The 23,209-nt window shown below is 41.6% G+C and overlaps 1 long non-coding RNA gene across 1 annotated transcript; it reads right to left on the bottom strand.

Annotated features, from left to right (window-relative positions):
- Window positions 1-293: 293 nt before the first annotated feature.
- LOC126960925 (uncharacterized) lies at window positions 294-21,541 on the bottom strand. The gene is made up of 3 exons (XR_007728154.1): window positions 21,354-21,541; window positions 20,595-20,675; window positions 294-568 (listed from the first exon to the last, which is right to left on the bottom strand). It is a non-coding gene; the product is annotated as an uncharacterized LOC126960925 (long non-coding RNA).
- Window positions 21,542-23,209: the final 1,668 nt, after the last annotated feature.

Genomic DNA, 23,209 nt, shown 5'->3' with positions numbered 1-23,209 from the left:
GATTTCCCTCTGCTCTACCTTCTAGAGATCATTGCCTGTTCATGGTCTGGAGGCCCTCAACACAAATTTTCCTCCTTTCTGCAGCATTTCAGGGAAAGCAGGCTGCAGGATGAGAGTGTGTTTTGCTTCCTTTCCATCCCAAGATCTCATTGCAAAAAATGTCTACTCTGTCACTGTGACTGTGACTGTCATTCTCTGCCTCACCTTTGATGATGGTTGCCACTGGTGTGGATGTTTCCGGGAGGCTTCTGCTCCCCTCGTGCTAGTAGCATCTTACCTCAAACATGCACTTACCTGAGGACAACCCTGCTCCCATTTGGCCTGGATTTAGGGTCCCTTCCTCCTCCATGGTCCCTTTAGGTCGTGTTGTGCATCAGTACGACTTGCACATGAACTCCAGAGGAAAGGCCTGCCCAGGATGTTGCTGCTGTTCTGGTACAGAAACAATTGGATGCCCTTAAACGCACATGCCTTCCCATGTAATGTCCTGGCAACACGGAAATGAGCGCTCAGAATTGCCGCTGGCAGGGGTGCTGCTGGGTTCGCGTTTCTTTATGCAATGTGCCATCTGTAGGAGAGAAATTGATTTTTTTAAAATAAACGGGCTTTGTGTAAAATGTATACATATGTATGGTGCCATTATTAGGCTTTGCAAATGCCTTTCTCCCACTGAAGAATTGCCAGCGCGCAGGGCTCCTCCACTGCGGATACGCAGGCACTCACGACCAGGGTTTGCATGAGGAAGGAGGCAGGAAGTTTGTGACCCCTTTCACAACCTTCTGAACCCATTAGCCTCAGAGAAGGGAGGACGCTGGGTGGCCATCTTACCTGAGAGGCATTTAATGGGGCTTTTCCAGACAGGGAAAGAGCAGTGAATGCCGTTCTGCTCTTGGACAAAGGCAGACATAACCTGGAACATCGATATTGATATGGGCACTGGGCCGGGTGCAGTGGCTCATGCCTGTAATCCCAGCAGCTTGGGAGGCTGAGGTGGGAGGATCACTTGATGTCAGGGGTTCGAGACTAGCCTGACCAACATGGTGAAACCTCATCTCTACTAAAAATACAAAAATTAGCCGGGCGTGGTGTCACATGCCTGTAATCCCAGCTACTTGGGAGGCTGAGGCAGGAGAATCGCTTGAAACTGGGAGGCAGAGGTTGCAGTGAGCCAAGATCATGCCACTGCACTCCAGCCTGGGTAACAGATATCTATGTATCTATAGATACAGATATAGATATAGATATGGGCACTTGGGGCATCTAGGATCAAAACAGAAATGATACCTTAACATATTGGGGTCTTCATTGACCATAACCACAACATGGGTTATTAGCATGATGCGGCCACTTACAAAAGTGGAGTAGCAGAATTCTAAGATGACCCCTGTGATGGTGACTTTCATGTATCCACTCAGCTAGGCTATATAGTACCCAGTCATTTAATTGAAACCTAATCCAGGTGCACTGGGCAGATATTTTGCAGATGCGGTTGACTTTAAGGAATACAGATCACCCTTGATAATGAGGGTGGGCCTCATCCAATTCCTTGAAGGCTGTAAAAGCAAACACTGAGGTTTCCCGGAAAGAAAGAAATTCTGCCTCAAGACTTCAGCATCAACTCCTGCCTGAGTTCCTAGCCTGCTACCAAGCCCTGCAGACTTCAGATTTGCCAGGCCCATAGTCATGTGAGCCAATTCCTTAAAATAAATCTCTCAACATCTATATATCTATACATAGAAAAATAGAGTATATGTCTTAATAGATATATCTAAATCTATGTCTCTCTATATAATCCACACTCATTACTTCAAATCACTTTCCCTGAATATTTGTTTCCAGCCCAGACATCCATCTGATGCTCTCAATCAGGGGTCAGCACGCAGTGACCCTCTAGCCAAATCCAGCCTGTCACCACCTTGGTAAATCAGTTTGGCTGGAACACAGCCACATCCAATGGCTTATGCATCCTCTGTGACTGCGTTCTAGCTGCAACAGTGGAGGTGAGTAGTTGTAGCAAGGATCGTACAACCCACAAAACCAAAAACGTCCTCTCCTTGGCCATTTTCACAGTTTGCTGACCTCTATTCTAGACCCAAATATCCATCTTCTCTGAGTAATTTACATGGCCTTCCCATAAGACCACAAACCTGTATAAGACCAACTAGCTTCTTTCTCTTTCTCTGTGTCAGGGACAGCATCTCCCTCCACCACTTGTCCAGACCTGAAGCCCTAGAGTTGTCTTTGACTTTCTCTGCATCTCCCCACAACCCAACACCCAATACTACATACAGTCCAACAAGGACTGAGTAGCCAGTCCTTGGATATCTTCCCCAGCACCCTGCACTCTCCCTAGGTCCTGTTGAACTGCCTGTGACAGCCTTCACAATATCTTCTGGCTCCTTTCCCAGCCTGGTCCCCTCTTGTACTGCCATCAGAGGCTGTTCCTGGAAACAAAACAAAACAACCAAGAGCATCTTCTTGTCTCATTACAAAAGACTTCGATAAGACACGGTTTAGAAGTCTAGCTTCTCATTGTCCTCTCCGAGGCCATGCCTTCCTGGTCTCTCCTTCCTGCTAGAGATCCTCCCCAACCCTGTCCAGCACAGCCCTGTGTTCTAGCTTTGGCCATTCTCTCTCCGTTTCCAGCATCTGCCATGTTCCTGCTGAACTCCGAGATTTGCACATCCTGCTTCCTCCCTGTGTTCTGCTCTCAGCTCTCGCTTTGTGGGTAGACTCCAAGGGAACCTCAGTCTCTCTGGGGGCATTGATTTCTTTTTCTGGGGAACTTCCCATGTTCCTCTAGGTTTGGTTCCTGTCTTGGGCTTTTCTTGTCAAAGATTTTACACCCCATGTTGTAACTTCCAATTCTCTGCCTGCGTCCTCCAGTAGTGCATCATCTCCACCAGGGCGGGGTTCATCTGTTTGCTTGCTGTGGTATCTACAGTCATTTTTTGAGTAAATGAAAGGGTGAGTGGATAGAGATTGGTCCTGCCCAGCTTCTGAGAGGCAGAGGGAAGGACCGTTTCCATATCACCAAAGCACAGAGGAGCTCAGTTGTTCTCCACGGGAGGAGGTGACAGGACAATAGTGAAGTAGACAGACATGTGGCGTCTGTGCCTGGGGAGAGGCCCAGTAAGATGGGGGAACTCCCTCTTCCTCCTCCCACTCTGGAATCTTCAGGAGCAGAGGCTCCTGTTTCTGATCAGATTGATAATCTCTTTGGTCTCCTCCCCTCCTCTTCCCTCCCCTTCATCTTCTTCCTCACTTCTCATTTCCCTCTTTCTCTCCACTCCATCTCTCCCTTCTCCCTGTCCTCCTCTGATTTTCCCATTTCCCATTCCCTTCCATTTTTTTCTCACCTCTCTTCTTATTTCTTGCCTTCTTCCCCTCTTCCTTTCCCTCTTCTATTCTCTCTTTCCTCTTCTACTTCTCCCACAGGTGGCCAGTGCTGAAACATGTCATCCCACTACTATGTAACCTTTAACAGTTTCGTCTGCTTTAAACAATTTTAACCCAAGTTAATAACCTTGTGTCACATTTATGTTAAGCCCTCGCATATGGCAGGCGTGTGCTGAGCCATTGACATGCTGACATGTGTTGCCTAATGACATTCACAGTATTCTTTTGAAGTGGATATTATTATTTACAGATGAGCAAATTGCATCACCTGTGATTCGGTAGGTGCAAGACTCTGTGGAGAATGAAAATAAATGATTTAATACATGGTCTACGGCTTTTGTAGCACTCCATTGGTGTCTAAGATAGAGTCTAAGAAGGGGTGCATGCCTTAAGCATGTATCCTGCTGTGCCCTCCCCACCTTTTCTGCTGTTTGCTTTTTTCCTCACTTACATCATGGATCTTGCAGCTTTGACTGCTAGATTCTCATGAGAAAGCTCCAGCCCCAACTTCTGCACTAGATACTTTTGGGAATGCATTTTTATTTATTTATTTATTTATTTATTTATTTATTTATTTATTTATTTTTTTAATGAGATAGGGCCTCACTCTGTTGCTCAGGCTAAAGTGCAGTGGTGCGATCTTGGCTCACTGCAACCTCCGCCCTGAGCTCAAGCGATCCCCTCTCCTCAGCGTCCTAAGTAGCTGGGACCACAGATGTACGTCCCCACGCCCAGCTAAGATTTTGTAGTTTTGGTAGACACAGAGTTTCATCATGTTGCCCAGGCTGCTCTCGAACTCCTGAGCTCAAGCGATCTGCCTGGCATCCCAAAATGTTGGGATTACAGGCGTGAGCCACCGCACCCAGCTGGGAATGCATATTCTCTCTAGTTTTGTGGAGTTTCTGTAAGACATCCCCATTCCTTTTTAGAATGGGGGGTATGACAGAATCAATAAATGAGTAAAACAGTCATCTAAGCACCCAGAGTGCAAGGCATGATGCTGACACTCTGGGCTGGGCTGGAGAGAAGTCCATGCCTGCCGCTTGCCGAAGTGTAAGCTGGTGGTCATTTCCCAGCTCCAAGCCCCATTTCTACAAGTTGCACGGCATTGCTTCTCAGCAGATTGGTCAGAGGATTAAAGACCTGGTCAAGTGCCTGGTGCTATCTGGCATTTGGTTGGTTTTCAGTTAACATTAGTGCCTCTTATTAATTATTCTGTTATCGGTTTTCCTTGAGTCTTCTGTTGGCCAATTCCAGCTAATCAAAGGCACTGCTAAAGTTTAAGTTAATGAAATCATGATCATATTGTAGCTTTTTACCCACTTGCCAACAAACACCTTATTGAGGACAAGCTGACTCTGGGCCATGCTGAGGTAAAAAGCAGCCTTGGGTTTACCCAGTGGATTCCCTCGTGACATCAGACAGATAGACTAAAGGAGCAATTACCACTGGACACCTCCGCACTGTGCTGAGGATGGCTTTCAACAAGCCGGCAGCTGCTGCACTCCCATTAGTTAATGTCACCGTTCCTGCATTTATTCTGAATGATAATTGCAGTACGTACCAATGTGTATTTTTAACTGCTCCTCTTAAAAAAAAAAATGGAAAGAATGTCGTTCTCTTTCTACAGAGGCTCAGCTGCAGCATTGTTGCCCCAATAAAGGAAAATAAAAGAAAAAAAAATAACATGGAACAATCCTGCCGTGGCCAGTGGCCAAGTGAAACCTCAGGCTCTCAGCCTGAAGGGAAAATAATGTAGCCAGGTGTTTGGAACCAGTCTTAGCAGTGTGCGGTGTGTATGTGTAGGGCATAGTGTTTGTGAGGCCATACACATTCCAAGAATAATTGCTCTGGGTTGTTTACAGTGAATAGTGGTCTTCACACATATCCTCTTGGACCCCTGTTTTGTTTTTTTGTTTTTTTGGTTTTTTAAAAATTTTTGTAAAGAATGAGGGAGGCTGAGCACTGTGGCTCATGCCTGTAATCCCAGCATTTTAGAAGGCCGAGGCAGGCAGATCACCTGAGGTCAGGAGTTCGAGACCAGCCTGGCCAACGTGGTGAAACCCCATCACCACTAAAAGCACAAAACTTAGCTGGGTGTGGTGGTGGGTGCCTGTAATCCCAGCTACTCAGGAGGCTGAGGCAGGAGACTTGCTTAAACCTAGGAGGCAGAGGTTGCAGCGAGCAGAGATCATGCAACTGCACTCCATCCTGGGCAACAGAGTGAGACTCCATTTCAAAACAAAACAAAAAAAAGGAGTGAGTGAATTACAAGTTATAAGGAAATGGCCATGAAACAGGCAGCTAAAGTTTTGGTGATCTGTTTATTTTTATTTTTATATTACCTGAAAATTTGTATCTTGTAACATTTTTAGATTTATAGCAAAGTTGCAAACATACCCTTTACCTAGCTTACCCTAATGCTAACATTTTACATAACCATGGTGCAACTATGACAACTAAGAAATTAATACTGGTCTAGTACCCTGAGCTAACAGACTTCATTTTGTTGGTGCCTATTATTTCACTGATGTCCTCTTCCTCAACGGGATCCAATTCAATCCAGAATTGCACATTGCATTTAGTTGTCATACCTATGCAGTCTCTTCTGATCCAAGGGCTTCTTAATCTTTTTCTTTGATTCTCTAAAGAGTTTCAAAGACTATTAGTCAAGTGGTTTGTAGAATGTCCCCCTGTTTGAACTGGTCTGATTAGATTGGGGTTATAGATTTTTTAGAAAAATATCATGGAGGTGAAGTGTTTTTCCGGTTGCATGTAAATGGGTATGTGATAGCAAGCAAGATAACTTATCACTGGTGATGTTAACCTTAACCAATGTAGTGTCCACTTGGTTTCTATATTTTCATTTCTGTATCTCATTCTTTGGAAGCAAGTTACTAAGTCTAGCCCAGAATCAAAAGGAAAGGAATTGAGCTCTGTCTTGTGGATATGTATGTGATACATTATTTGGAATTCTTCTGAAAGGAAGATTTGGGGAGCCTGGCCTTAAAGATGGATCTGTCAGTATGCGATTTTGGGCCCATAACTCAACCTCTCTTAGTGTAAGATTTTTCTTCTAAAAAAAGAGAAGTTTCACAAAGATGCATTCCATGGTGTGGCCAGCTTGAATGCCCAGTGCTTAACCTGTTGTTAGGGTGACAGATTCTGAAATTAGAAAGATGAAGCTTTAGATTTCAGGTCCACCACTTGCACACATGCCTTTAGATAAGTTTCTTAAACTCTGTAACATTCAGGTGCCTTGTCTATAAAATGGAATGAAACTGATAGGGAGATATCACCCATGAGGCACTTAGCATAGAACTTTGTGTGTAGGGACACACAAGTTCCAGCTGCTATTTTGACCAAATAGCAGCTCGGTTGTACACTAGTCTAAGGCAGTGTTTAATGGTATCCAATGACTGTATAGAATTAGTTCTCTTCTTATGATATTGAAAAGTATTTTAGGACTTTTTCCAGCCTTGCAGAAACATGGTATCTATAGTAGTAGCATGACAACACCAACCTTAGCTTAACCTCTGACTTTTATACAATTACAGTTTTGGCAAAGTCAACAGAGCCCATCTTGAATGTCAGATGGAACACATGGCTTTGGGTCAGCCCAGCCACTGAGCCACAGAACATTTTCGTCAGTGCCTCAGTTTCTTCATCTGCCAAATAAGCGTGACTATTGTAGCTCCTAGCACAGGGACCACCACCTGGTGAAGATTAATTCCTGAGCTCAATAGCTGGCCCACCCGTCGTAAACTGCTTATTGCAGAAGAATAGGTGGGCACACAGCCATTAACTCTCAGAAGGCTGTGTTGTGCTGAGCCACTGTTAGCCTCAGTGGGAAAAGCAGCAAGTTCGAGCAGCTGAAGAAAGGACCCAGAGCCAGCAAATGAGACAAGGGGTTTCATTAGAGTCTTATGTATGGGAGAGGGAGTCCAGTGGTGGTGGACTGGGCAGGAGAACTGCCTTATGTACAGAAAAGATCCAGTGGCAGTGACTGGGAAAAGATAACCTCACGGCCCAGTGGTGGTGAGTTGAGCGGGAAAACCACAACCACCCACAAATATTATGCAGTTTATATATGATTTTCACTTAACATTTGATATGGTTTGGGTCTGTGTCCCCACCCAAATCTCATTTTGATTTGTACTCCCATAATTCCTGCTTGTTGCGAGAGGGACCTAGTGGGAGATAATTGAATTCTGGGGGCAGTTTCTCCTATACTGTTCTCATGGTAGGGAATGAGTCTCACGAGATCTGATGGTCTGACAAGGGGAAACCCATTTCGCTTAGCTCTCATTCTCTCCCTTGCCACCACCATATAAGAAGTGCCTTCCGCCTTCCTCCATGATTGTGAGGCCTCTCTAGCCATGTGAAACTGTAAGTCCATTAAACCTCTTTCTTTTGTAAATTGCCCAGTCTTGGGTATGTCTTTATCAGCAATGTGAAAACAGACTAATATCCTCCCCATAATGACCTCTGCTTGGCAACCTTCATTTAACCCCAAACTCAGGGCCTTAATCTCCTGTATGGAACTATGTTCCATGAGCTGGGGCAGTGTGGGGGCTCAGATATTTACCATAGATTAGGAACAAATGAATCTCCAGGTTAGTCACTTCCAGATTCCCTAGCTTGGAGCACCCATGCAAGTGCATCCGCCATGCAGGATCATTGTAAGGGTATGCTTGGATTGCTATCAGATACATTTACCCTGCAAGTGCAAAGTCTCATGACACCCAAAGTGGATGAGATTATGGTAGTGGTTTTATTACAGACAAAATGGTTGGTTTGCATAACAGAAACAGACAATGAGGGACTTCAAAGGTGATTATCATTTCCCTGTGAAAAAATAAAGGTACGAAGGTGACTAATGTTAGGTAATTAATGGAAAAAAAGGAAATCATCTAATGAGAATGGTTAAGAGCCTCTATTTCACAAGTTATTCAGTAACAATCACCTAATAACAAGAAGTGAAGCAACACAGGGAACACTCATGATAAATTGTTTGGTGTAAATAATAATAAGAACATGACATATGTATTAGTTCATACTTGCACTGCCATAAAGAAATACCTGAGTAATTTACAAAGAAAAGAGCTTTAATTGACTGACGGTTCTGCTAACTATACAGGAAGCATGACTGGGGAGGCCTCAGGAAACTAACAATCATGGCAGAAGGTGAAGGGGACGCAAGTGCATCTTCCATGGCCAAAGCAGGAGGAAGAGAGGGGCTGGGAGGAGCTACACACCTGTAAACAACCAGATCTTCTAATAACTCACTGGTTGTCATGAGAACACCACCAAAGGGGAAATCTGCCCCCAAGACCCAATCACTTCCCAACGGGCCCCTCCTCCAACATTGAGGATTACAATTTTATTTATTGTTTGTTTATTTATTTATTTGAGACAGAGTCTTGCTCTGTTGCCCAGGCTGGAGTGCAGTGGTGCAATCTCAGCTCACTGTAGCCCCTGTCTTCTGGGTTCAAGTGATTCTCCTGCCTCAGTCTCATGAGTAGCTGGGATTAGGCACGCACCACCATGCCCAGCTAATTTTTGTATTTTTAGTGGAGAAAGGGTTTCACCATGTTGTCCAGGCTAGTCTCAACCTCCTGACCTCAAGTGATCTGCCTGCCTCAGCCTCCCAAAGTGCTGGGATACAGGCATGAGCCACCATGCCCCACTGAGGATTACAAGTTGACATGAGATTTGGGTGGAGACACAGATCCAAATCACATATCAACCTGCATACCTGTAGGGAGACACCTGAAACTATTGCTATGGAATAAAAGATGAAATGCTCCTGATTATTGTAAATACAAAATTGCATGCAGGATTGTGTAAAGACAATGCTGGTTGGACTGCCAGAATGAGCCAACAGCATGTGATGTGCTTCCCCTTTCAGAGAACCTGTGAACGGATATGCAGTCAGGGAGGTTTCACATCACCAAAATTCCTATCCCAGAAAAGCAAATGTTCATAGCTCTGGGAATGGAATGTGACCCTCGTGGAGAGCCTATAAACGGACGCATTGGGGGACACCTGTCCATATGGATAAGATAGGGCTATAAATGCCCTCATCTAGCCATGGTTCTTCTAGGCCTCTTTAGGGTAAAGGCATACTCCCTTCTGACAATTTCTAGTCTAACCCATTGTCTAGCTTCACGTCCTGTTTCTACAGATTGTTTCTAACCAGCTTTTGCTGCAACTGTTACTGCTGATTAACATCTTGCTAATCATAGACTATGGAAAGACTGCATTTCTGTTTTAAGGCTCTGTTAGAAATTACTGATGCACCCACTATATTGTAAATTCTTACCTCTGTATACTGTACTTCTGCATACAGATGTTATGTTAAAGAATTACTTCATCCCCATGTGACCATCTCACCTCATAATCAAATGACCCAAAATCCCTCACTAACCTACCTCCACCCTCACTAAACTTAATAATTGCTGCTATATCCAGTGCATTGTTGGCACCATGGGACCAGAAGGTGGTGACACCCCTGGACCCAGCTTTCACTATCTTGTGTATGTCTATTATTTCTTGACCTGCCGATCCGCCTGGGAACAAAGAGAGAACCCCGTTGCATTGTGGGCTGCTGGCCAGATCCCACAATACATACCATGCTTGGGACTGTGAAAATACATGAGTATGTAGACAGATTCTACAACGGAATGTGTAGAAGTGAAAGTATCCTTCTGTTAAGACAAATAAAACGTAATTTGGTAAAAGTTAAACAAACCTTTTATTTTAAGTTTCCAAACAAATCTTCCAAGTTAAGAAAAACAGAAATAAATGCAATCCACATTTCTCACTGTTTTGGAATAAATAGATGGATATTCGTTCTGTACACCTGCTCCACATAAATATTTTCCCAATTTCCCTCTTCCCATATATGCCCCTCAAAGCTCCTCCATAAAATTAATACAGTCGACAGAATTGTTTGTGAAAGACAAAGAGAAACAATTTCAGGACTCTGTACAAGGAGGGAAAGATAAAGCTTTTTTTTCGTTTTTCTCTTTTCATTCTTCAGTAGCTTGTTAGAGTCTCAGAACCTGTGTTATTGAAACCCCAGGGTGACGAGCATTAAGGTGAATCTATTGCCAAGCCTGAGTCCTTTAATGAGTGCATTGATCAGAGAAGAGAGGCAAGAAAGCAGAGTCCGGTGACACCTGAATGAATATAAATTTAGCCCCAATTGAAGTTCCTCCACAGTCGGCCTGCTCCATGCTGACAGTGTTATCGAGAGGAGAGAAAAGCAATTTTGGTCTTCAGTCTTGATTCTCTTCATGCTGTTGGCAGTTTTTAAGAAGAACAAGTTATGACTATTTTACTTCTAAAAAGCAGTGGGAACTTGTCAAAGATTTCCTCCCTGGAAGTGACAATTGAGAATGCATCTACTTGGTGCTGCTCTTGAATCTGAAATCAATCCGATAGACTGGAGAAAGAAGTACTTTCCAACTGGTCGAATTGTCAGGAAATTGGTCAGGCTGCCTCAGCAGGAAGTGAGCACCCCGTCATGGGAAGAGTGCAAACAGGAGCAGGCTGGCCAGTTGGCAGGACGTTTCCGAGGGGTTCACGCATGTAAAGGAGGCCTGCAGGGAGGTGGAGGGCTTGATACTGAGTCATCTTAAAGATGATGCCAATGTTAGCCTTCTATCATTCTAGACAACCAGCCAGCAAAATGATAGGGATCACAGGTTTTTGGAATTAGACAGATGGATTTTTAGATTGTGGCTTCTCTCTTGTGTGACATTGGGCAACTTACTGTCCCAGTCTTTACATAAAGACTCTGTCTCTCTGTAAGTCAAATGGGGATGGAACTATTACCTAACTCATAGGTCTGGAGACTTTAAATTAGGTAATGCCTGAGTATAGACTGCTCATCTCAGTACTTGGCGTATAACCTGTTCTCAGTGAATGTTCTTATGATTAGGATTGCCCAGTGATTTGCCTTCAGATTCAACTTTGTATATTGAGCGCTTTTTGGATGCTTGACATTTTTGCCCCTGTTATCTTACGTAAAATCCTCAACCACCTTGAGAGGTATGGCTGTTTAACTTCACTTTCCAGAAGAAGACACGGAGGTTCAGGGAGGCTCAGTGACACATTCAAGGCCACACCGCTCCCTCAAGTAACTGGTTCTTGTTTCCTGAGTTATCATACCTAAGGTGCCCAGCACTAGGTCTAGCACCTAGCAGGAGCTGGAAAAAGTGAGGGTCTCCGAGGACTCAACTCCACTCTGTTCGCACAACTCTGCCCTGAGATGCTATCTCTTGCTCATCTGCTTCCTGCATGTTCGAGCCCCTGACTCTCCTCTCTTCTCTCCCCTTCCCCTGCCTTCAGACTTTGGCACATCAGTGCCTTTTGATTTCTGTAGCCTCTTCAGAAGTATTTTTGACACAAACAATAGTCCTGGCTTCTGCTTTTCCGAGAGGCATCAGCACAATCCGAGCAGACACTGGTGACTCATTTTGATCATCGCCTTTAAGCAATTCACTCTGTGAGCCCGGACTTGACAGGCCTCACTGTGCCGTGAAATCTAATACTATTTTTATGCCTTTTAATCTATCTTTTAACAGCCTCCTTGTTTAGAACTCTGCACCCTGGATTCACGGAAAGCACGTTTCTGGCAGTGGTGAGGACAAACTTGGCCTGTCTTAATCAAAGGCTCGGGGAGACCCAGTCTGGGGTCCTTACCCAATCTTCAACTCTCCTAATGCCTTCCCCCACTGCTTCCTTTTATAATGGCCTCAGCAGGAACCTTCCTGGCTACTTGACAGAGGCGCTGGCTGGCTTCTTCCATCTTAATAACTGCCGAGCTCTCCAAAGGAGGAGGTTGTCAAAATGTGTCTAAAGTGCCAGAGTTGTTCCATTGAGTCACTGTCATTGGAAAGTCATTATGGAAATACATTTTCTGGGTGAATGTCAGGGAAGGGGCTAGTCACTTCCTTCTGAAAGCCTTCCTAGAAAGCCCCAGGCCAAGTGATAGGCTTCTCTCCCGAGTTCTTTAAGAACTGAGTGCGTATCTTTGTGCTTATATTTTATTTAATGTGACAAGCATTCATGAGGGATTTACATGAAGCATTCTATCATATTTGTTTAAGTGTCTTTCTTCTGGACTATACCGTAAGTTTCTTTGTCTTATTAGGAATTTAGGGTGGGGACGCAGCATACTGATCCCAAAAGTCACTTCTGCTCTCTGGAGATCCAGACCAAGAGAAGTGCACATACAAGAATGAAAGCCAAGGCTGGGCACGGTGGCTCACGCCTGGAATCCCAGCACTTTGGGAGGCCGAGGCGGGTTGATCACAGGGTCAGGAGTACGAGACCAGCCTGACCAACATAGTAAAATCCTGTCTCTACTAAAAATACAAAACATAAGCCGGGCGTGGTGGCGAGCGCCTGTAATCCCAGCTATTCGGATGGCTGAGGCAGGAGAATCGCCTGAACCTGGGAGGTGGACGTTGCAGTGAGCCAAGATTGTGCCACTGCACTCATCCCAGGTGACAGTGAGAGACTCTGTCTCAAAAAAAAAAAAAAAAAAAAAAAAAAAAAGAAAGCCATACAGGAAGCAAACACTTTTCATTTATAGAATCACTGGGAAAACAATGTGTATTGTTTACTGCTGAGATTTCTGGGAAAATGGAGCTGGAGAGTGGAATGGAGGCTTGGGTCCTATGGGGATTCTTCGACTTCCCCTGGTACCTAACCCTGGAGCCCATGTGCTCTTGGTCAGGTCCCAAGAGGGATCTCGAGACCCTCAACACCACCATTGAAGTGGATGAAGGTCAAACAGAACCCCATGGGGCAAGCACGGGACCAGGAAATGAAAGAGAAGGAGAGGCTCCAGGCCTGGACTTAAGGCTTTCAGTTGGCATGTTTTTCTGAAAGCACTTAAAAGCTACCAACTGTTTAAATCATGGTCAGCTTTCACTTCCAGCCATAATGAAGTAACAGGGACTGAAATTATCCTCCCACTTTAGACAACTAATCATGTGGACAAAATATTTGAAATAACAGTATTCATACACTAGAAAACAGGCAGTGCAGGACAGTAATCCTTGAGAAAAAAGAACAAATGGGGCAAGTTCTAGGAATACTTCTCTCTTTTGCCTGGAGAGAGTTTCCAGGCTGCAGTGCAAGAAGCAGCAGCTCAGACTGAGTCCAGTGGTCTCCCTAAGTTTAGGAGGCAGGACTGAGAATTTAGGGAGGCCAATGTGGCTGGGATTCTTTCAGCATTGTTCCTGAGAGGAGCGAGCTTCTCAGAAAAAGAGCTTTGGAGTTTTGTGGAAGAGTCGTTTTTGAGTCTTTAGCTGAGTACTAATCAGCACATGCACTAAAGAAAACTGCCTGAGGCCAGGAAGGAAAAACAAAACAAAACAAAACAAAAAACAAACAAACAAACAAAACACCTGGAAGGAGTAGACAGAAAAATTTCTAGAGCCATACAGGACTGGGAATAATTCATATTCCTGACAGCTATTATAAGATACCTCATATGACAAAGGGCATCAGGTTAAGTATTCAAAAGCGGATTGTTTTATTTATGGGACAGATCAGTTTGTGTCTGCCTAGCAAAGCATAGACATAGGCCTTGAGAAGATCAGTTTTTTCCCAACTACCTTAATTGTACCCAAGAACAAATCTGAAGAATACTTATAGGAATACAGAAAAAATGTAATGCCCCAAAATTAAAAGCCACCAATATCTAGCATCCTACCAAAGAGCACTAGATACTCAAAGAAGAAAAATATAACCCATAATAAAGATTTAAAAATCAATCCATAGAAACGGACATTAGTTAAATGACACAGATAATCTAATTAGTACATATGGAAATTAAAACAGCTATTATAAATACATTCTTTATATTTAAGAAGATAGAAGAAAACATGAGCATGTTAAATGGACGTGTAAAAGATATGACAAAGATCCAAATCAGGCTTCTAGAGATAAAAAATGCCTGAGATGTAAAATGCATGAGATGCCACTAATAGCTAATTAGAGGCTACAGAGGAAAAGATTAGTGAACTTGAAAAAAAAAAGTAGTAGAAAACATTTAAAATAAAACAGAAAAAATACTGAAAATAAAGTGAACATTGATGTGCCTTATCCCATCAGTGTGCCATGGGGTAATTTCACAAGGTCTAAGATATGTGTAATTGGAGTCCCAGAGAAAAAGGGGAAGAGAAGGATATTCAAAGAAGTCTGTTCAAAATTTTTCCGAAGTTGATAAAAACTACAAACCCCTAAATCCAAGAAGCCCAGAGAACTCTCCAAGCTGAAGAAACTTGAAGAAAATGACACCAGTGCACATTGTAATCAATTTTCTTAAAACGGATATAAACAGAATATCATAAAAGTATCCAGGAAAAGTAAATGCATTATGTACAGGGAAACAACAATGAGAATGATGACAAACTTTTTGTTGGCAGCAACACACACCAGAAGACAATGGGGCAACCTCTTTAAAATACTTAACAAAAAGACAAAATACTTAGAATTCTATACTCAGCAAAAGTGTCTTTCAAAAATGAAGGTCAAATGCAGACAAATAAGAGGAAACTCGTGTTTAGATATACATTTTAGAAGGGTCACTCTGTTCACAGGATGAAGAATACATAGGTAGGAAAGACTCGAGGGAAGAGAATATTTTAATATTCTCGATATGAGATAATGAGAGCCTAAGTTAAGACAGTTATTGTAGGAATAAAGAAAGAGATGACTTGAGAGATATAGACTGTTGTTTGCCTGAGAAATATTACTCTTCCTTCAAAGCACATTTTGAATAGCAGAAATTGTGACTTCTTCGTCTCTGATTCCTCAGGACACAGAGTCAGCACACTGGTGGCTCTTAGAAAATATCATTTCAATTCTAGTCGCCTTTCTTTGTGCTGACTCTTGTCTATACCACTCAGGTTATTTTATTTTTATTTTTATTTTTATTTTTGAGATGGAGTTTTGCTCTTGTTGTCCAGGCTGGAGTGCAAGGGCACGATCTCGACTCACTGCAACCTCCGCCTCCCGGGTTCAAGCGATTCTCCTGCCTCAGCCTTCCTGAGTAGCTGGGATTATAGGCATACATCACCATGCCCGGCTAATTTTGTATTTTTAGTAGAGATGGGGTTTCTACATGTTGCTCGGGCTGGTCTCGAACTCCTCTCCTCAGGTGATCCACTCTCCTCGGCCTCCCAAAGTGCTGGGATTATAGGTATGAGCCACCGTGCCCAGCCTGTACCACTCAGTTTAACTAGATACTTGCTTCTTCTTGCAATCGTGTTGGCCACATATTTATAAATAACAATACTACAACCGAAATTATTAATCTTGAAATGCAAGTTTGTTTTGAAATCTTGCTCTGTAGTAAATGCCATGAGATATACTTGCCAATCTTTTCTTCTAGTTTTCTGTGTTTTCCTCTACAAAGCAACCTGAATTTATTTTAAAATGCTAATTAAATTGGACACTAGAATAGGGTAAAAAATAAGCAAGATTCAAAGATCTAAATTAATTTTCAGTTTGTAGTAGATATTTCAAAAGGAAGTAAGTCCATGCTTTTTCGATAATAAAAATTCCTACCATTTATGTAGTAAACATAACACTACTGAATTAAAATTATTATAGTAGTAATTAGATTACTCTTTCTGGACTAAGGATGACTACTAATGCATTAATATAGTTGTTCAACAAAGAGAATGAGAGTATTACCAATAATTATCTACTTATCCTTGAAGGTTCTGCTCAAATGCCCCCACAGCTTTCCCTGATTCCTCTAGGTAGAGAGGACTGCCTATTATTCTTGCTTCTATTATATTGTGTACATATTTTTATGTTTTTCCTCAGCTTGAACTCTCTTCTCCAATCCCTTAGTGAGCTACTACTCATTTTATTTTTAGTTTAGAAGTTCCTTTTTCCAAAAAGCCTTCCCTGAATTCTCATGCCTGTGACGTCCCTTCTTTGTCTCTCATTGACCTAGATACTTTTCCTGGCATAGACATTACTCAGCTTTGTAATTCCCTCTCTACGTGCCTGACCCTTCTCTCCACACTGCAAATACGATGAAGGAAGAGACCATATTTCTCATGGTCACATGGATCTCAATGCCCATTAGAATTCTTGGCACTTAGTAGGTTCATTTTTGAATGAATACTTGTGCCTAAATTATCCTAGATCCTCAATTTGTAATGTGCACAGTACTTGGCACACGATAGTTACTCAATAAATAAGTGTTGGTTAGACTGATTTAAAGCAAAGTCCTTGCTTATACAATCTGGTGAAAGACATAGATACTTAAATAGACCACAATACAACTAAGAATGTGCCAAACACCAAAAGAATAATTCATTATAATTGGAAGCTTTGGAAGTATAATACAAGATTGACGTTCTTAACGAATGGACATGATGGTTAAAGAGGGAACTCTTGGCAGACAAAACATCATAGCACAGCAGTATAACTTGCAGTGCAATGTATGTGAGGACTGGTGAGCAGTTCTGTGTGATCACAGCATAGACTGCTCCAATGCCTGAGGCTGGGGTTGGATGAGGAAGCTGTGGGAGCTGGGGCTGGGTTAGATCCAATTTTACCACTTTCTTTTGCAAAAGAGTTATCTGGGTGCACAAGTAATAAAACCTTGGAAAGAAATACATATTTAGTGTCAACTTTTGTGGGAGCCTTTGTATGTATTATTTTACTTCATACAACAATCTTATGAGAGATTATACATTTTGTAGAAGGGGAAATTGAGGCTCAGAAAGTTAAAAGAAGCTGCCCAAGTTGACCCAGGTAAGTGGTATTAAGTAGAGCCGGGATTTTAGACAGGACTATCTGGTTAAACCAGTAACAATGTTTATAGAATTATGACTATATAAATATTGGTCCCTGCTAAGCTAAGTAGTGCACAGTTAGATCAACTTTTTCCTTCAAATTTTTGTTTTACTTGGAGTTAATAATTGCCTCGATTTTCTATTGTTTATTTTCTACTTGCCTATTATTATCTTTTTTAGTGTTTCCACCTTCCGTCATATGCCTGTAAATAGCTCTTCAAATATTTAACCACAGTTATGAGCTTTCAGTTGTATTTATTTATTTCTTTATTTTGTCACGGAGTCTTGCTCTATTGCCCAGGCTGGAGTGCAGTGGCATGATATCAGCTCACTGCAACCTCCACCTCCCGGGTTCAAGTGATTCTCCTGCCTCAGTCTCCCGAGTAGCTGGGATTACAGGCACTTGCCACCACGCCTGGCTAATTTTTATATTTTTAGTAGAGATGCGGTTTCGCCAGGTTGACCAGGCTTATCTCCAACTCCTGACCTCAGGTGATCAACCCACCTAGGCCTCTCAAGGTGCCGGGATTACAGGCATGAGTCACTATGCCTGGCTTGGTTTTATTTTTACGGTATTTAAAACCTGCCTCCTGCATCATGTTTTTCTTTCAGTCTGCATAGATCACTTTTTCAACTTGATACACAATGGCCATTCTTTTGCTAATGTTGCTCTCCTCAGTTGAATCCTCTGTCTCTTCGATCCTGGGTCTCTCTTTTCTATTACCTTCATCTCAGTAAGTGCCTCCTTCAGTACTTCCTAAGAAAGGGAATGTAGAAGGCCATTTTACATTTATTGTTATTATTATTATCATTATCATTATTATAGTGTTGGCAAGTCTGAAACTGCTCTCACTTCCTTGGAGTTGATTGATAATATATTTCCAGGTTGGTAAATCATACCACGGATTGGCTCACCCGACAGCCATTTCATCCTGCCTTTTCTGTGCTTTCCTATAATTTAGAGTCTGAAAAGTTAAAAATGTATTTCACAGGCTTCTGGTCATGATGCAGTGGCTGGGACTAGATTATCGCTCCTGCCGTAAACAAATACAAAACTGGATAAAAATGTGGGATAACTATTTTCAGGCAGTGGGCAGTAGGTAATGCAAATCTGCAATTCTTGAGTGAAGGGAAACTTCTGAGATGAATCTTGTGAGTATCCAGCTCTGTGCTTAGAACAATTTCCTGGTTGCAGCACAATAAGCTGGAGTCCAAACAGAGAGCATGGCCTCAGTGAGCTGACCAAACAGAGATCACAGTTAAGAGTTATGGGCTTGAGACAGATGGAATCCTCAAGGTAGGCCTTGAGTAGAGGAATCTCTGTGGAAAGGGGATTCCATGAATTGATGGAGAATCCCTGAGAGTCTGTGGCTGAATTTTAGTTGTACATGTACAGGACAAACCATCCAGCCTTACCATATAGCACATACTATGCTGTTAAGAGTAGAACACAGATACCAGAAGTCAAGAAGTTCTTGGAAGGAGAAGTGCAAGGGAAGTTGGAGTTCTTGCCCTGTCAGAGTGGAGACATCTCCTTAATCCATCATTAACACCCTAGCATCTAGCTGAGACTCCAGAAAGCTTGTGTCTTAACAATAGGGATCATAGCATGGAACTGGCCTAACCAAGGTCACAGAAAAGATCTCTAGAAAATAATGAGTTTAGTGTTTGGTCCCTTCAGGTTAGAGAGGTTTGGAAAATACCTTCAGCTTTTCACAGACTTGAATGAAGGAAGTGTTAAACCAAGCATCTAAAAGTTCCGGTGATTAACCAGTAATTGAATGACTTGTTAATTTGATAGGACAATACTGAAGCCAGAGTCTCTTCAATGTCTTTTCTACAATATTCAGCATTCAACGCAAATTTCAGTAGATAGACAAAGAAATAGAAACATATGATTCATAGTAAAAAACAAGGAAAAATCAAAACAAAATAAAACAGTCAACAGGAACCAAATCTAAAATAATGCACATGTTGTACTAAGAAAAGATTTGAAAAATACTCTTGTAAAGATGTTTAAATAAAAAAATTTGATTTTAATTAGTGAGCAAATAAAAAAATCAATAGAAAAATGTAGACTATAAAATTAGATAGTGTCTGATTGCAGTGGTTCATGCCTATAATCCCAGCACTTTGGGAGGCTGAGGCAGGTGGATCACAAGGTCAGGAGATCAAGACCATCCTAGCCAACATAGTGAAACCCCATCTCTACTAAAAATACAAAAATTAGCTGGGTGTGGTGGCGGGTGACTGTAATCCCAGCTACTTAGGAGGCTGAGGCGGGAGAATTGCTTGAACCTGGGAGGCAGAGGTTGTAGTGAGCTGAGATTGCGCCATTGTACTCCAGCCTAGGCGATAAGAGCAAAACTCCATCTAAAAAAAAAAAAAAAGAAAGAAAAAAATAGAAATTCTATAACTGAAACAAATGAACAGAAATAAAAAGTTTACTGAACAGGTCTAATAGAATATTGGAAATGGCAGAAGAAAAAGTCAGTGAACTTGATCATAGATAATAAAAATTGCTCAGTTAGAAGGAAAGGATAAAAGATTGAATAATGTTTAAAAGAACCCCAGTGCTCTGTGTGAAAATAGCAAGTAGTCTAAACATCAGCACTAAGAGAGAAGCTGGTGAACAAAATGCAAAGAAAATATTTGGCCTGACACAGTGGCTCACACCTGTAATCCCAGAACTTTGGGAGGCTGAGGTGAGTGGATCATTTGAGTGGTCAGGAGTTCAAGACCAGCCTGACCAACTTGGTGAAACCCCGTCTCTACTAAAAATACAAAAAACTTAGCCAGGCGCGGTGGTACAGGTCTATAGTCCCAGCTACTAGAGAGTCTGAGGCAGGAGAATTGCTTGAACTTGGGAGGCAGAGGTTGCAGTGAGCTGAGATTGTACCACTGCATTCCAACCTGGGTGACAGAGTGAGATTCTGTCTCAAAAAAAAAAAAAAAATTAAAGAAACAAAGAAACCATAGTCTCTAATTCCCCAAATTTGATGATTTATAGGTCCAAGCAGTTAAACAAACATCAAAATCTGATAAATACAAGGAGTTTCATCTAGTAGTATGATAATCAAACGATTGAGAAACAGAGATAAGGAAAACATCATGAAAGCAGCCAGAGCAAACAGACACGTTATTATGTAGGGGACAAGCATAAGAATTATTGCTGACTTCTTGTCAGAAACAATGGAGGCCAGAAGATAATGGAATAACATCTTTGAAGTGCTGAATGAGAAAGCAATAACCAAACCAAACTGTCAATACAGAATTCTGTATCCAACAAAAATATCCTTTGAACAAGGGTGCAATAAAGGCATTTTCAGTTAAATTAAAATTTAGTGATTTTACCTCCATCAGACTTGTAGTACAAGAAATGCTAAAGCAAGTCCTTCAGGTCAAAGAGATGTAATATTCTATAGATGTTCAAATCTACAAAAGAAAATAAAAAGCACCAGAGATAGTAAATAAGTAGATAAATATAAAAGACTGTTTTCTCGTTTCTTGTAACTCACATAAAACACAACTGACTATTTAAAGCACAAACGAAAACACCAAAAAGTGGGGTATTACAATTATATCCTGAATTTAGTCATGAAGTAATAAGAAGACAAATTCTGATGTTCATCCTAAAAGACAAATGACGTGGAATTTTCAGAAAGACCAATATCTTGAAAATGCAGAAAGGTAAGAGAACCATTTTTCATTAAAGGAGAATAAAATGACATGAGAATCAAATGCAACTCATAACCCCTAATTGGATCATGGCTCAAACACACAGGTACATACATGTGTACATGTGCATGTGCACCCAGAAGAAACAAGACTTAATTGGATGATTAATGGAATTTGATTTGAATATGGACAACATGTCAGATAATATTATTGTTCAAATAATTATCCAATGTGATCATTGTACTGTGGTTATGTAGGAAAATGTTTAGTTGTTAAGAGATTCATATTGCTGTGTAATTAGTGGTCAAAATGCCATGACTGGTGATTACAACTTGCCTTCAAATGGTTTAGGGGAAAACAAAGGTAAAATATCAGAAAATGCTCTCACAGCTATAGAAGCTCACTGCTCCAATTTCCCTTTAAGAAAGCACTTACTAGTCAGTTGCAGAGTGTAGTCAGCTGGAAGTTTCTAGTCATTAGGTCCTTCAGGATCCAATTGTGCTTTGGAGCTGAGGCCACAGTCTTCCCCAGCAGTGCCCAGCCAGTGACTGATCAATGCATGATACCAGCTGTGCAGTGGGAAATCTTTGCTCTGGAGCTCCCTGTTAGGTCGGCTGAGACCTTGTCAGATCCTTATCATAGTCTGAGACACTCCCTGTCAGTGCTACTTCAATTTCCTTGATGTCTCATAGACTCTCCTCTGGCATCCTAATTCAGTCTCATCATTAGTGTCCCTCCAACTGGCATAATCAGTGACTCCAATTGAGGACTATATAGATGGGCATTATCTTACTCTTTCAACTTTAGTATGGTTTGAAATTTTCACAATAATAAAAAGTTAAAAGTCATAATACAACAAGAAGAAGCACTTCCTTGTAGCTAGGGTTACTGAGTAATTTGGGTTTTATCGATCAGAATTATTCACGTGAACCTTGAAACAGGACCGAAGTTAACTGCATGATAATCCATTTTTAATAAAATGGGTTCTTTATATGTTTCCCCCTATAAAAACTTTTAGAATCATGTCGTTATTACTTGTAGTTTTGAAATTTCATGACAAGGCAACTTCTTATTCATTATGTTGAGTGCTCAGTGGGCCCTTTCATTTATTATACTTGTCACTGGATGTGCATGCCTTTCAGGTATGGAAATTTCCCTGTCTTATATCTTTGACAATTTCACCTTATTCTTCTTTTAGCTCATTTTGGAAGACCATATGTCGAACCTCTTGGTTTAATCTTCTAAATTTTGATTTATTTTAGTCTTTTTTCTCTCTTTTTTCTTGTTATGCTTTCTGAGAGTTTATTTTCTTTTTGCATGTTTTAATATAAACTTTATGAATTGCATATTGTGATACTGTGATGTTATTTACATAAGGATAAATATCCTTATACTTTTCTTCTTCTTCTTCTTCTTATTTTTATTATACTTTAAGTTCTAGGGTACATGTACACTACGTGCAGATTTGTTACATATGTACACATGTGCCATGTTGGTATGCTGCACCCATTAACTCGTCATTTACATGAGGTATATCTCCTAATGCTATCGCTCTCCCTTCCCCCTACCCCATGACAGGCCCTGGTGTGTGATGTTCCCCATCCTGTGTCCAAGTGTTCTCATTGTTCAATTCCCACCTATGCGTGAGAACATGCGGGGTTTGGTTTTCTGTCCTTGCGGTAATTTGCTGAGAATGATGGTTTCCAGCTTCATCCATGTCCCTACAAAGGACATAAACTCATCCTTTTTTATGGTTGCATAGTATTCCATGGTGTATATGTGCCACATTTTCTTAATCCAGGCTGTCATTGATGGACATTTGGGTTGGTTCCAAGGCTTTGCTATTGTGAATAGTGCCACAATAAACGTATGTGTGCATGTGTCTTTATAGCAGCGTGATTTATAATCCTTTGGGTATATACCCAGTAATGGGATGGCTGGGGCAAATGGTATTTCTAGTTCTAGATCCTTGAGGAATCGCCACACTATCTTCCACAATGGTTGAACTAGTTTACAGTCCCACCAACAGTGTAAAACTGTTCCTATTTCTCCACATCCTCTCCAGCACCTGTTGTTTCCTGACTCTTTAATGATTACCATTCCAACTGGTGTGAGATGGTATCTCATTGTGGTTTTGATTTGCATTTCTCTGATGGCCAGTGATGATGAGCATTTTTTCATGTGTCTGTTGCCTGCATAAATGTCTTCTTTTGAGAAATATCTGTTCATATCCTTTGCCCATGTTTTGATGAGGTTGTTTGATTTTTTCTTATAATTTGTTTAAGTTCTTT

The sequence above is a fragment of the Macaca thibetana genome, chromosome 8 (assembly GCF_024542745.1).
Source record: "Macaca thibetana thibetana isolate TM-01 chromosome 8, ASM2454274v1, whole genome shotgun sequence".
Taxonomy (NCBI): Eukaryota; Metazoa; Chordata; class Mammalia; order Primates; family Cercopithecidae; genus Macaca; species Macaca thibetana.
This window is presented reverse-complemented; position numbering and strand designations above follow the sequence as displayed.